Source organism: Lissotriton helveticus, chromosome 6, assembly GCF_964261635.1.
Source record: "Lissotriton helveticus chromosome 6, aLisHel1.1, whole genome shotgun sequence".
NCBI lineage: Eukaryota > Metazoa > Chordata > Amphibia > Caudata > Salamandridae > Lissotriton > Lissotriton helveticus.
In genome coordinates, this window is record NC_136067.1 from 803,877,224 (window position 1) to 803,892,963 (window position 15,740).

The window sequence follows — 15,740 nt, forward strand, 5'->3', positions numbered from 1 at the left end:
ATAAAGCCTCTCCCCATCGCCTCAGTATCTCAGATGAACTATTTTGAGGGCTGTCGATAAATGCCAGCATTATAAGTGTTGATAGGCAACACTTGTTCATATGAGGAAGTGTTGTAACATGACCACTGACGACAATGATCCCACAATTACCACTTTATTGGAAGAATATGGCAACAAATGATAATGAAATGAGACAAGAAACCTTAAAGTTAATTCGAGTTTAATTAAAAAGATTGTAATGCTAATAAAAACATTTCAAAATAGTGAAACGAGTAAGACTTATTACCAAAGCACACGTTTCCCAACTCACTCTTCTGTGAAGCAGAGACGTGCATTGCTTTGTAAAAGAGATATCTGCTTCACAACTACGACTTCACACAGATCAAAGAAGCGATTACGTCATACTGATGCACACAGGTAGGTATGCTTGCATTTTCATAAAGTACTTGTGTGCTCCAAAATATTTGCCATTCATATCAAATCCACACATTTTGTAAAATACCTCATCATATGCAATAAATGCACTCACCTATCCTAAAATATACGCGTATTAGCTGCTAATGCACTCTTCTGTTCCAAAATATCATGTTGTCATTTGTAGGCGTTGGCGTAACTGACTTAATACTCTCTAGCATAATTACTCATTATGTGTAATTGTGTGAGAAGCGTAATCCAGCAATTAAGCTATCTTCTTAGTGGAAAATGCACTCTCGTTTCTAAAATGGGCCATATGATGCATTTTGCGCTAAGAAAACAGCACTAAATGATAGAGGATACGAACAGCAGTAGCCCGCAGCAGCTTGCTCTGTCTTAGGGCTATATTCATGACCCCAGTTGCATTGTGCTTGCACCATGCGGTACATGCGCAACGCAATTAAAGAATGAGATTCATGAATTTGTGTGTCATTGTGAGAGTGAAATGTGAGCAGCTGGTTTTAGTACTTGAAGTTGTGTGCGTGTTTGAGTGAAAGAGAGACCACCTTGTATTCATTCTAGTGAGATGTGTGTGTGGTGTTTGCGTGCAGTTTGTGTACTTCCTAATGAGAGTTGTGTGTCTTCGTATATGAGAGTGAAATGTGAGCAGTTGTTAGTACTTAAAGTGGTATGCGTGCCTGTGTGAAAGAGAGACCAGCCTGTATTCTTTCTAGTAACGTGTGATTTTCGGACTGTGTGGGCGTGTGCATGAGCAGTTTGTTTACTTCCTAATGAGGGCTGTGTGCCTGTGTCTGTATCTGTGTGGGAGTGACATGTGAGCAGTTCTGTTAGTACTTGTGAGGTGTATGTGTTCTTGTACATTTGTGTATGGTCAGTCTTTGCCCTTCATCGTGAGCTTTGCTTGCGTGTTTGTGTGCAAGATTGAGGATTTACGCATAACACAACACTGCACCTGCAAGGCGCCCTGTGAGTGAAGGGGTGGGGGCCATGGGGCGGGGGTGGGGGCGTTCTGGGGAGGGAAGCAGACAGATTGTCTCAGTCGCAGATATTTCGCTCAGACCAGCGTATTTCTCTCTGCAGAAGTGACATGGATTTAATTTCACGGTTGGACAAGCCACGAAGGGGCTGCGTGGGAGGACGATCGAGATGGAGGGGGGGGAGTGTGTGTGGGTGGATCGGCCTCTCCTCAGGAGGGCTGTGTAGGGGAATCACGCAGTGCGGCGAGACAGTGCCAACTTCCAGAACTCACTTCACCACACTTTCCTCTCAACTTTTTGCTTGCGTTGGGGCTCTGTGTGCGTTGGGGCTCTGTGTGCGTTGGGGCTCTGTGTGCGTTGGGGCTCTGTGTGTGTTTGGGCTCTGTGCGCGTTGGGGCTCTGTGTGTGTTGGGGCTCTGTCTGTGTGGCTAGCTTTTTTTTGTAGGTGGCTCTATGTGTGGGTGGCTCTGTGTGTGTGTGGGTGGCTCTCTGTGTGCGTGCATGTGGGTGCAAATGCAATAGGTCTCGCATTTGCGAGAGATTAAGCTATTGGCATTGTAAATGACAATGCCATTTATTTATCGGTTTTCAAAACCAACACATAAATAAAAAATTTGTCATTTACAATGCCAATACCTCTAACTTTTACAAAGGCGAAACCGTTGCATTGTAAATGCTTGTTTACATTTATTTTTATTGTTTAAATTAGGAAACATATATGTTTTGGCTGTGTATATATTTTACTTTCAAGGTATTGTTAATATATTTAATGTAATTGAAAAAAACATTATTTATTGGTTTTATATTTTTTTTAAGATATATGTTTATAATTGTATCTGAATATGCAAAATTACCTATATATTTTATTTTCATTACTTGTTAAATTTATGTAATTTTCATTATATTAAATATTTTCTAGTTTTATATTTTAAATACATTTATTTTGATGCCATAAATAACCTTTTTTACGATATTCTATTTCACTCTATTATTGACACAATATTTTGGTAGTTTACATGCAAAGTATGTTAATCCAAAGTTTTTGTAGTGAATATTTGTGTCACAATGTTGTTGTTCATGATTTTTATCATGCAAGCATCCTCAAACCACAGAACACACTGTCCAGCTCATGCTCAGTAATGCTCACTCTGCAGTACTTCAAGTAACAAATATCACAAACATCATTAACAATCACAATCTTGATTTCCTCTGCATCACGGAAACATGGCTTGCCCCCATATCACCACACATCTTTATTTCCATAGGCCACAGCATCCACTTTGTGGACCACACCTATAAGAAGGGAGAAGGCCTCACTGCCAATCACAAGTCCTCCTGACCCTGCACCCTAGGCAAGCATGTGGCGCTATACTCCACAGAGGTACTGACATGCAAATGCAAGCCAAAGCTTTGAGTACCAATGACCTTGCTAACAATGAATGCCCCATATGCAGACAAGAAAGAAAGTGGAAGAAGAACACAACTCCTGATAAACTTATGATACTGCAGTCCGTCAGTACAACACACAGACAGCTCATCATATCATCTAAAGTAAGTTAGTATACCAACACCATCAATGAAGCCACCAACAGAAACAGACTCTCAAGCAATACAGCAACTTCTAATCTGATTGTCAAACAGCACAGGCTCACCTTCAAGATAGATATCCGGTTATTTGACAAGAATCACAATCAAGAAATGCTACAAACCTAGCTTAATGTCAAGAACTCTAAATTTACCCTCCAGTATTTTCACCTTGGACAGCAACCTCACTTTTAAGGAACACATTGCAAAAAAAAACCAACAAAGGCAGCTTGTTACCAGCTCTCTCTTCTAAACTAAGAGAAACTGTATCACCCCGAAAGTGACTATAGAACGTCTGCTTAAGTGGTAATGGTCTTCTTCATAGCCTCATAGACTCTATACTGGCATCCTGCATGCTGCAGCACATATCTCTCAGGTCCAGCAGAAATATAATCAAATAATCCCACCCTGATGAAGCTCCATTGGCTCCCTTTGCCGTCTTGCACATTCTTGAAAATGAGCGGCATCATTTACAAGGCCATCATGATCAGCACTCTCGCTCATCTTGCGGACATGTTCATCATGTCTGATGGCTCTCAGCACATCCAGAGCCAGGCCACAATCAGACTGGAGCCTAGGAAGAAAAAGAAGAAGGAGGAGGCATGGTGCCTTGCTAAGAGCAAAAAAACCAAGGCAGCAACCCTTTCTCATCTGTGCACCAAGGTTCTGGAACAACATCCCAATAACCAGAAGGCCTGCTGTAGCACTTTTCCAATTTTGGAAATAAATGAGGACACACTTCTTTAATAACACTACATCCCAACTTGGTCACAATCCACTAACCATTCACGTCTCCTATCACTTTTTGACTGTATGCTTGTCTTTGGCCCTGTAAAGGGATTTCCTGCGTTTCGGCTAGGTTCACTTAATATGAATACCACATGCGCGCATGCATATATTCATACATATATTTCGTTAGTTATTCTTGTTGTTTTTCTTTTAATACAATTAACATCAACGAGAGTAAATATCTTTTGATGGACTCCCTGCGAAAATGGGGGAGTTGGCAGCACTAAACCAAACTTAAAAAAATAAATAGGAATATATTCAGATGTACAATATTGTAGGTTTCCATACTGCTGGAAATATTTCTGCCCTCGTGAAATTCAACAGTATTTTTTTCTTTTGGGACTTTTGAGTAATATACACTATTATGGGCCTATTGCATTTTTAGTGGAGCCCAACCGCCATTGGACTAAACCGGACGATCTTCCGGGTATTAAGCTGGCAGTAAGGCGTGTATTAAAGCAATAAAGTAATAACTTGTATGGTGTACATTAACCATAATAGCGCATGAGCCTGCCTTTGTGCAAATAAGCTCATTTATTGAATAGTAAATTATAATGTATTTAATTCTTTCATCTGGAATTGTGCCTTTGTATTTCAAATAGTCACATAGGTGTCATGGTCACTGCAAATCTATATACACCAAAGTACAGTTTCTATAAAAACAGTAGCGTTTCCTTAAATGCATGCACCAAGAATCACATTTTTCTTTGCATTTCTGTTTTGAGACATGTGAAAGAAAGTAGCTTCGTACTTTTGCTAGTCGGAGATGATTACTATGAAACATTAGCTCCCTAGGTCTAAGCGAGAAACTCCAATTAGATTATGCTAATGGAATCGCTATGAGATGGTAACCCTGCTGGCTATTCAAAAGCTTCTTTAAGCAAGCAACAAGATGAAGGTGTGCACCTATAAGGGAATAACATGCCTCTACCACAAAAACCTGAATAGTTTTTTTACTACAATTCCGTTCACTAGAAAATTCTTGCCAGAGCTGCTGACAGCAGAAACTATAGAAGAAGTGATGCAGAATGTCAAATATTTTCTTTCTATGAGAAGGAGTAGCGTTAAGAGGGCCCTCCATCATTTGTTCACATGTGAGTTTTTACAGAAGTGCTTGAATGATTTAGAAAACGTTAAACCAAATGTCCTACTACTGAAAAAGTGGGAGTGTTTTATGTGGGTAATATTTTAAGATAGTTGTTAGAACTGTCATTCTTAGTGCAGTCTTGCCCCAAACCTTTTACTTTCATCCCTTATGTTTTCCCAATTTCGTTAGTGTTGGCATTAGGACTATGTGCACTTTACCACTGGTAACCAGTGTTTGTGCTCTCTCCCTAAAGCATGGTTCAATTGTCTCAAAACTGACTGGCATATTTGATTTTGTGGATCACTTTTGCAAGGAACTGAATGGTTGGGAAAAGCACAGTGATGTGAGTGATTACAATCTGATTGTCAAACAGCACAGGCTCAGTAATTGTTTTGCAGACCTGCACAAACCCCTATTGGATAGTGAGCTCACTGACCAAAGGGAGCGTGCTTAGGAGGCAGACCCCTGGCTCAGCACCTGTGTCAATATGAAGGTATTGGAAAAGTGTGGCAAGGACCCAACCTAAAAAAGAGGGTGAGACAAAAATAAAACAAATTAGTTCTCTAAAAACCTCAAACAATTCACAGGGGAAGGATGCCCAATCCCAAAATGACCACAAGAAGACTGGGTTCCCTGAAAAAAAGTCAGGGAAATGTAGCCCTAAATGCTATGGGTGCTATAGATATGGACACATGAAGGAAGATGCCAAATGCCCAAAGAGGGCACATCCCCCACCGGTAGGCAGCCCCAAAGGTCAGCTAGTGTAATGCTAAGGGAGGAGGTTGTGCCAGTTAGAATTGGGCTTGGGGAGGTAGTGCATAGGCTACCCTAGTGTATATGAGTTACAAGGAGATAGTGACAAAAGCCCCCATGCCTATCAATATTTCCAAGTATAGGAAATGGGTTATCATCCATGGGGCAGTAGATGTAGGCTTTCAGGGACACAGAAGCCAGCATGACTACTGTAAACTGTCATCTGGTATCTCCAGAGCAGGTAATCTCTAATGTGTTCTACCAGGACTTGGTAGCAGAGAACTGTGAGAGTCACTACCCAGTGGTTCTGGTTCTTTTTGAGCAGGGTGGGTTGCAGGCTCCCTGAGGGTAGATGTAAGTTCTTTCATGCCTGTGGATTGTCTCCAGTAAGGAGGTGGAGCTCAGGTCTCAATTAGACATGTTAGGGTTGCCTCAGTGGGTATGCCTGTCCACAAGGTCCATGGCAGCTCAAGAGGGTAGTCAAGGAGGTCTGGAGCAAGGAAAAATGGCCCATGTAGCTGCTAAGAAAAAATAGGGAATGGGGCGTGCTTTAAAAAAACAGTGGGGGCGATGATGTTTCAGAGGAATAGCTGTATTAATATGCACATATCTACTTCCAGGTGTTCTGGACTTTTTTGTGGGTCTCCTTTGATTTTTATCTGAGGCTTGCTGTTAGGAATCCATCTGGCAACTTCATGGTAAATATATTCAATATTAAGTACTGTTAACTGTACCCTGTGTGGGTTGAACATATTAATATATATATATATATTTATGTCACTTGCCTTGCCTTTCCTTTCCTTTTCATCTCATTTTTTTTAAAACCCTGTAGGTCCGGTGCATCCCTGAGGTGAAATTGGGTCCCCGGACCCTGATGAAATTGCCACAAAGATGGCAAAATGTTGGCCCTACAGGTTAAAATGGTCTTAATATGATATGGTGGTTTTAAACGAATACAGACACTACAATGTAAAGACAGGAGTAATGTCCTTCTGCAACTCAATTTTAGCCTTATAGGAGAGCACTTTGAGTCTTCTTTGAATAACAGGATCTTTAGTTCCTAATTCTTGGTTTGATATCACTTTATTTTGATACATCTTTTTCTTTAAAAAAAACCACCTAATTAGGAGTTTGGTTTTGTTTCCTTTTGTATCAGGAAAGCGCCAGTGATGACACAGTGAGCAAACTAGTGAGTACCTACCAGCAGCTCTCCTGGTGTAGCATACGTGAGGTGCTTTCTTGATTCACCTCACTTTTTTAAACCTGCTTAGTTGTCAAAGTTGTGTGGGTTTGTGGCCTGCTATGATTGGTTTTAAATACCAAAGATGGCAAATATGGGAGGTATATGACTAGATAGCAAACCCTGTCCCACCAAGACAAGAAATGGTGCGACTTTCCCCTACAAGTAAAACATTTTTATGTGTAATCTGTAACTAGGCCTTTGTATATTGATATTATTGAGCGGAGGGTGCCCTGTTTTTTTTGTCCCTCTTTTGCTGCTTTTTTTACATATGGCGCTGAAAAGCTGCCCCTGAAACTCTCATGGTCTAGGAGGAGGCTGAACCTGGGACAACCTCCTGGAACCCAGAGAGGAGGATATTGCTGCCCTGGGAGACCTGCCTGAGCTGGCAGGTTGACAAGCTGAGGGTGGTCAATCAAGGAGTAGTTCTACAGAGCTCAAAATGAGGGCCCTACTCTTGAGGGCCTAAGGTGGCCAGCTGAGGCTCAGACAGCTGGTGACATCTCTGGAGATCACGTTATATACTGGGAGAATTACATCCTGTATAGAGAGCCTAAGGTTTCTGAGCCTGGGACAATCCATGTTTTCATGGTCCACCAGTGGTACATGGCCTTCCTACTGGGTTTGGCTTATGATATACCTCTGGCAGGACGTTTGGATCACGACAACATCTTTGCCAGGCTTGTCACTCACTTTTACTGGCCCCGGGTAGGAGTGGGCTCAGATGCATTCAGCAGGTCATGTCCTACCTGCCAAGCCAATGGAAAGTCAAAGAGAAAGATAAAGGCTCCCCTGGTACCCTTACCTGTCGTTGGCACCCCCTTTAAAATGGTGGGTTGTCGGCAACTTGCTATGTATGTGACCCACCCAATTATATGTCAATAAAAAGATTTGATCCTAAAATGGTGGGCATCAATATTATTGGGCCCTGGACCCAAAAACTACCCTAGCTACAGGTTCACCCTTGTCTTTGTGGGCCATGTCACCGGTACCCTGGGACCATACCTCTTAGGATGGTGACTGCATCTGTAGTGGCCAGTCCCCTGATAGGATTTTTAATTGTGTAGGGTTCCCCAAAGAAGTAGTGTCACAAACATCCTGTCATCCTACATGAAGTCAAAGAGGTGTGGTATATAAATAAATAATACCGGATCTAGGTTTGACTAGGCATAGCAATAACAGATAGCTCAATAAATAAGAGTCAAGATTCGAGGTAGTATGAGTTTGCAGGTTTAATACAGCATAAAGGACAGGAACAGGACAACCTGCACGGGAACAGGATGGCAGCGCTGCCGGGGGCAGGATCAGAATCGGCACGCTCTGGGGAAAGGACTGGCGTAACATTTAATAACAATACACAAGCATATATAGTAAAACAGTTGCATTACAGTACATATGATAGGCGGAGCAGTGGGCGGAGCAGTGGGTGTGGTCAATAGCAGTCGCGAAAGATAAGGGTGAAAAATGGGTGTAACAGGGGCGTATACATAGACATGTGATGCAAACGTAACAGAATATGTCATAAATGGGGCGGAAACATGGAGGGGGCTACCTAAGGAGCGCCCACCATGTCTAACCTAATGGTGCGCGCAAACTGACAATGACGTGTTACTAGGAGAAGCTGGGGGCTATGAACTCTGTGCTAGGAGCAGAGACTGAAGTCTGGAGAGTCAGGGCGACATGTACCTAAACAGTATCTAGTATCTGATGTTTAGAGAACATGTTGATATAAACTAAGAGTCAGGAGGGGAGAGGCTAACGGACTCTAAGACTGGAGCATGCATTATTCTACATGTAGTGCGTGATGAAGAATATTAAATGACCATTAAATGCAGTATTTCTCTTACATGGAGACGTAAAGGCTAGACAATGACGGAAACTATTGATGCGATTCAGTAGCTTAGGAATGCAGAGAAGGAGGGCTGGACTGATAACTAGAATCATAACATACTCTTGGCAGACTCAGAGGCAGAGCCAGGCTGAGCCGGGCACTGTGAGGCAGGAAGTAAGTGAAGGGTCGAGGATACAGGTGGGGGCTGTATCGCTCCTCAGCGAGGCTCAGGAGACAGGAGCTGAATCTGGTGTCCGGGCCCTTTTGAGGCCTAGAAACGGGGACTTTACAATGAAATAATGTGCACACCGAGAAACGTGGCAACGTAACTTTACATAGGCCTGATACTCGTAGCTTTCACGAGAACTGGAAACTGGCATACTAGTGATGGACACAACTGTAATTGCGTCTTTAATCAAACATGGGGGATACATATGCATATTTAATCATGCACACATAACATAAGATGGAGGACTCGTAGGGACACAGAACATGGCAAAATTTACTTTTCCACATTCCCTCCTTGTCACTACGTTTCCATCAGGAAACATCAATATTCATGATACCATCTATCATTTCATACAGTATCATTTGCTCGTCTCGAATTTTCTTGGAACGGGATTTAGGACGGGACTTGGGACTAGGAACACAAGATGTAGCACAAATGCCGCAAATCGCAGGGCCACATTGTAAACAGAGGCAGCAACTGAATATGATCGCTACTGCAATACCCAGAAATGACAATACTTTCCATCCCCAGGCGGAAATTATATTCCAGAACCAACCGGACCATGTCCAGGTGCCTGGATCTTGGTGTAACATATGGGCAATTTTATGGAGTCTGGTAATAGCTGAATAAACAGACGGCGCGTTATTAGGAATGAAAATGCAGCAACTAGATCCGATGACTCTACAGGCCCCGCCCCTATCGGCCAGTATGACGTCAAGGACGAGACGATTCTGGAGCACGACAATTCTCATAAAGGATTGTTCTTCGGTTAAGTTACCTAGAGCAGAAGTAGTCTCAATCACTACTGCTTCAAGTGTTCTGGTTAATCTACGTATCAGTTTACTATTCACGACAGTACCTAAGTAGGGGAAGACACCTTTATTGATATCTATGTATTGTTCTAGAGCAGTTTCAGTATAATCGACAATCGGGAAATTTCTCTTGTGTCTAGTATGTACTAGGTGGGAATTCCTATGATAGTCAGGTGGGGCTAGGAAAACTGGTGGCAGTAGGAAGGCAATGTAACATGTTCCCTCCCAATCGAGGGGCAGACGAACATATGCGGTCTGACCACAAACAAAATAAGAATGACGTGAAGCTTTGAAAATAGATTTCCTACTGTCACTATACTTGACAATAGTAGTACAATCACTATGGCCTACATGTACGGAACCATTATTTCGGACACATAATTCACCTTTGACTGGTAGTACTGAAATAGCAGGTAAGTCTGGAGTAGAATCAGACTGAACATTCAGGACCATGAAATTCGAAGAATAATTACCTAGATTATAAACTTCATTCTCTAGATCTAACCCTGTTCTGTGGGGAAGACCTTGCTTGTCTGGGAAACATGTACTGTTCAGAAAAGACATATCTGTTGAGGATGACGTTAACGTGGACCATGCTCCACACGAACCATTATGTGAAAATGGATAAGGAAAGAGTGGCAGAACTCCCTTCGGTGTCTGGAAAGGGGGGAGTCGACCACACACCCAACAATTTGTGGCATTGCTGGTCTGGTGTGAATAATGTAACATGCGGATAAAAGAGTTATTACGCATAGCGAGGCGGTAAGAGAGTTCATGAGGAGGCAGATCACTAAACGTGTGCTCTACTGTAACATTAGCAGACTTATTTACATGAGAAACTGAAAAACACAAATAAAATGCATAACTGGTGCAGGAAATCATAATGCTGAAATATAGCAGAAAACATAAAATAATAGTGCAACTTCTAGAGTTCTCACTAACTCTCTCTCTGTGGGGGTCTATTATATACATGTCAGAAACCGGTCTAACCGTTTCACCTAGGGGAGGACTTAGACAATCAAACTGGCTGACTTATTTTACTAGACCTTAACTTTTTCTTATACTCCTGTTGCGGAATTTTCTCTAACAGGGAAGGTGCAGTATCATTGTCTTTTGCGGGACAGTCCTTAAGAATAGTACTTTGGCAGTCCTTTAAATCCTCGGAAATGTTCTTTGAAACTGGTTTCAATCCATAAAATTTCTTGATATGCGATAGATGCACCCAGCCTTTGCGTCCCTCCAACTTCACGGCTGTACGGGTGGCCAGGAGGACCTGTCGGGGCTCCTTCCAGCGAGGCTCCAGCGGACTTGAACGATCAAAATTTCGCACTAGGACCATGGATCCGGGAACGATTTCATGCGGTGCCACCTCGGTATTGTCTGGAAATGCGGCGGCAACCTGTGAACGACAAGAGTTGAGGGCAGACATCAAGGAAGCTAGGTAATCTGTCAGCATATTACTTGAAACATCGGTAATACTTCGAGGTCTAGGAGTACCCCACATGTTAGGGGGGCGGCCGAATACGACCTGATCTGGAATGTGCGACCATGCGCATATAGAACAGGGCAACTGGCAGAGCTATTAGCCAGTCCACACCTTTCTCTTTACATACTTTTGCGATTCGGATTTTCAGGGTCTGGTTATGTCTCTCTACGAGACCAGCTGCTTCAGGATGGCGTACACAATGGAACTTCCACTGGTACCCTAACAAAAGGGAAACATGTTTCATCAACTCGGATGAGAATGGCTGGCCGTTGTCAGAATATACGACTCTAGGGAGTCCGTAGCGGGGGAAGAACTCACGAACCAACTGCTTGGCAGTAGTCGTGGCTGTGTAATCTGGGACTGGATATGCTTCCGTCCACCTGGACAAAGCGCATACAACTACGAGGACATACTTGAAACCTCGACATCGCTCCATCTGAATATAATCCATCTGGAGGACTTCAAAAGGGTGGTCAGGGGGCTGGAATCCACCTTGTTCCACCGGGACACTTTTACCTGGATTAAACTGACAACATATCATACAGGTACGGACTTTCTGCTTGGCTGCAGCTCGTAAATGCTTGTTGAACCAAATGTTCTGGATACTGTCTAACATAGCTTTTTCTCCTAAATGTGCTGGACTATGTGCGGTATTGATAATGACTTGAACCATGGAGTCGGGGAGAAACCATGTGGCTTTACCCTTCGTTACCCATCCCTGATCTGTCTGGACCCCTCCTTGTTCGGACCATTTCTTGATTTCATCGGGAGTAGCATGTAACTGGATATCTATGACATCTTGAGTAGGGTCCTTAACTGTCATACAGGTAGTCGGATCTGGAGTGTATGTCGGTGTCTTATTAACTGGAATGTCTGGTGTCTGTGCTGTAAGCTTGGCTGTGCGATCTGCTAGATCATTACCTTGAGAAATAGTGTCAGTAACTTTCGTATGTGCTTTGCATTTCATGATAGCAATGGATGTCGGTAAGTGTATGGCATCTAACAGAGCTTGAATAAGGAGACCATGCTGAATCTTGGTTCCATGAGAAGTCATGAAACCTCTCTCCTGCCAGAGCACTCCGAAGTCGTGTACAACTCCAAATGCGTAACGTGAATCTGTGTAAACATTAACTTTCAGGTTCTTGGCGTGTATGCAGGCTTGAGTCAGAGCAACTAGCTCTGCTGCTTGAGCAGACAGGGTGTCAATACGGTGTGTTTCTATAACTTCAGTGTCAGTAGTCACTGCATACGCGGCTACTAGTTCTCCTGTACTTGTTCTCATACATGAACCATCCACATAAAGTGTCAGGTCTGGATCTGGTAATGGAATATCTGTCAGATCTTGTCTTGGCTTAGTCATAATATTAACTACTTCCACACAGTCGTGTGTGGCAGGATTTGAATGTACTGACGGTAACAGTGTAGCAGGATTTAAAACGTTGCAGCGTCTGATTTCTATGTGTGGCTGGAACAGTGTCAATTCATAACCTGTTAAACGTGCAATTGTCAAGTGCTGAGTCTGTGTTCGGTTTAAAAGAACTTCCACGGAGTGTGGAACTTGTACTGTCAAGGAATGTCCTAATACTATGGAATCACTTTGTCTGATAGCTAGTGCTGTGGCTGCAACTGACTTGAGGCACGCAGGCAGAGCCTGGGCTACAGGATCTAATGTGCTCGAAAAATAAGCACAGGGCTTGTATTGTCCTGCTTGATCTTGTGTGAGAACAGATAATGCTGTACCTTCGCGTTCAGTGACAAAAAGTGTAAAAGGCTTACTGTAGTTCGGTGTAGCTAGAACTGGAGCTTGGCATAGAGCCTTCTTTAACTCATTAAAACTAAGTGTATGTTCAGATGTCCAAGGGAGGACAGTCGATACGGCTGCCTCCTGTGTCGTTAACTGTATCAGTGGTTTGGCTAGAAATGCATACTGAGGAATCCATTGTCTGCAGTAAGAAGTGAGGCCAATAAAAGCACGTACCTCCTTCTGGGTCCTGGGCTGAGGAAGACTCGCTATTAACTGGATACGATCTGGTGTCAACTGCCTACCCCTCTTGGACAGTAAGTGGCCTAAATAGATCACTTGCTGGACACAGAATTGAAGCTTAGAAGGGGACACCTTGTGCCCCATCTCGGCAAGGAAATACAAGACTGTAAGGGATGCTCGCTCGCAAGCACGTTCAGAACGGGCTGTGATCAGTAGATCATCGACATACTGGAGCAGGGCAGTGTCAGTTGGCATGTGAATATTGTCTAGTTGTCTCTTAAGTGCTTGACTGTAAATACTTGGACTTTCTGTGAAACCTTGAGGAGCTCGTGTGAACATATAGCTCCTTCCATTTAAACAAAATCCGAAAAGAAACTGGCTGTCTGGATGAATGGGGACACTGAAAAATGCGTTCTTGAGGTCTATGACTGTAAAAAATGAGGCTTCAGAATCAATGGCTGTCAATAGGGAAGAGATATCTGGGACAACTGGGTACTGGGGAATAATACATTTGTTAAGCTCTCGGAGATCAATCACTAATCGATATACTGGGGGTGCGTTTGGATCAGTACGTTTCATGACAGGAATGATCGGAGAATTACATACATTGGAGTCAGTTTCTACAACTACTCCTTGAGCGATGAGCTCGTCAATAATTTTGGATAAGGCTGCTACAGCCTCAGGTGGCAATCTGTACTGCCTGATTCGTGGTAACACTACACCTGGCTTGAGAGTCACACGATGGGGTGTGATTTGCATATAACCAACATCAGTTGGACCTTGTGCCCATAGATGCTGCGGAACATTGGACAATCTTGGATCAAAATCTCGTAATACATAGTGACCCTTGAAGTCACGTAGGAACAATCGTATTCCCTCGGGGGAGCAGCAAATAACTGCACCTAACTCTTTCAGTGTCTTAATGCCTAACAGATTTTCTGGACATGACTTCGTAAGTAACAGATCAGTAGTGCGGGACAATGGACCTACTTCTAGAGTAACTGGCTGAGATATTTCATTTACGATAGGTTTTCCTGAAAATCCAAGGGAAACATTTCTTGAGCCTGAGAGCGGAGCCCCTGGAACTTCGGCGTGACTGATGGTGGTCCTACTTGCCCCTGTATCAATCAAAAACTTTCTGTCTTTCCCTAGTACTTGACTGTGAACATAGGGACCTTCTTGATCTACAGGTATCTCGATGAGAGGCAAGCCTACCTCCCTCTCTAGGCTGTTTCATGAATATGGCTGATACTCTGGATACTCGGACTGCGCATACTGGTACATCTGCTGTGTAACATGCTGTGTTGCAGCAATAGGCTGCGGTACTGGAACTGTCTGTTGTGCATTCTGTGGCTGAGAAGTCTGTGAAACTTGTTCTTGTCTAGGCGGACGTGGTCTTTCTTTAGTCTTACCGGTAGCTATATTGTGTTTCAGAACTGCACACTCGTTTATGAAATGACCTGGCTGTTTACAATAATTGCATGTCCCTTTAACGGGAGCTGTAGGATGACTGACTTGATTCGGACCCCTCTTCTGACTGTCTTGAGGAATAGATTGTGCAACTAGTACTTTCATTTTCGTGTCTTTCATACGTTTTCTTTCATGATCTTGCTCTTCTCTGATTCTATTCTGGTGGTATTGGAGCATCTGTAACATCTGGGACGGGGTATTAGCTTGCCAGGTACTTTCGACTTTCAAAACTCGATTCTTAACTTGTGGACTTGAATTCTCGACTAATTTAGTAACAAAAAGATGAGGGTATGACTCGCTACTTGTCTTGAGGCCACTGTTTATACTAAAACATTTCTCGAATCTAGAATAAAAATCACTAGTGTCTTCGTCTTGTTTCTGTTTACAGGCTGAGATTGCATCCCAGTCTTCCTTTTTAGTTGTTAATAATCTTGGCAAAACTTGTATTAACAGTTCTGGTAATTCTTTACATTTCTCTCCTAGACCGGTACCTGGTACTCGTGCCTTATCTTCAGCTTCTAGAACTGCCCAATCGATCTTTTTCTCTCCCACCTCCCATTCTTTTTCCTTGAGTTTTTCATATACCCCTGCGGGCAACAGGACCTTTAACATTTTAATAATATCTGGATACGTGTATTCTCCCATACGGAGCATGTCCTTTAATTCTCGGTGGAACCCTGCTGGATCTTTATCATGACAGGGAATTAACTTTTTCATCTCTAAGAGTTCCATCTTTGTAATCGGGGTGTAAACAAACACTCGTTGCATTTCACCACCCTCTGTCTTAACTGGGTGTACTTCTCGTAACGGATTCTGTCTGTCTATGTAAAACGGTTTACTTTCTGGAGGTGAGACATGAACAAAATGCGGGTTCAAAAACACACTATATTTGTGGCGCTGTTCTAGAATGACACTAATTAAATCGGTACCTAAACCTTTCCATCTATACTGGAGTAACTCGTTCAGGACATCGTGTAACGGACCTGGATCAGAATGTTGACCCTCATACAATGTAATGAGGTGCTGGATCATATACATACCCACCAGTCGCTGCTCGGCTGGG